Source organism: Triticum aestivum, chromosome 7B, assembly GCF_018294505.1.
Source record: "Triticum aestivum cultivar Chinese Spring chromosome 7B, IWGSC CS RefSeq v2.1, whole genome shotgun sequence".
Lineage (NCBI taxonomy): Eukaryota > Viridiplantae > Streptophyta > Magnoliopsida > Poales > Poaceae > Triticum > Triticum aestivum.
The window spans coordinates 62,421,795-62,422,509 of NC_057813.1; positions in this window are offsets into that span (position 1 = coordinate 62,421,795).

Below are 715 nucleotides of genomic sequence, written 5' to 3' on the forward strand. Positions count from 1 at the left end.
TATACCATGCTCCATTAAAATAAATTATGTTAGAACTGCTTTATGTGATCTTCGAGCCGGTGTTAGTGTTATGCCTCTCTCTTTATATCAAAGACTTGAATTGAATAAGTTGACACCTACTGAAATATCTTTGCAAAAGGCTGATAAATCAACTGCTATACCAGTTGGTATTTGTGAGGATGTGCCTGTTGTGGTTGCAAATGTCACTATCTTAACGGACTTTATTATTCTTGATATTCCCGAGGACGATAGTATGTCGATTATCCTTGGTAGACCTTTTTTGAATACTGCAGGGGATGTTATTAATTGCAACAAAGGCAATGTCACTTTTCATGTTAATGGTAATGAGCATACGGTACACTTTTCGAGGAAACAATCTCAAGTTCATAGCATCAATTCTATTGGAAAAGTTCCAACTATAATTATTGCAGGTTTTGAATTTCCTCTCCCTACTGTCAAGAAAAAGTATGATATTCTTATTGTTGGGGATTTTCATATCCCCGTAGAGGTAACTTAGTGTTATTCGAAATTTCTCCGATTCCGTGTTATTCGGAATGAGTTTGTTAACAAGACTTGATCAACCTTGTTAGTGGATTCATTTTGATTATCATGAGATGGATGAAACTAGAAGTCACAACCTTCTGTACCCTCTTTTTACTTTCTGTTATTTAGAATAAATAAATAAAAAATAGTATTATCTGTCTGTTTTCCGAAT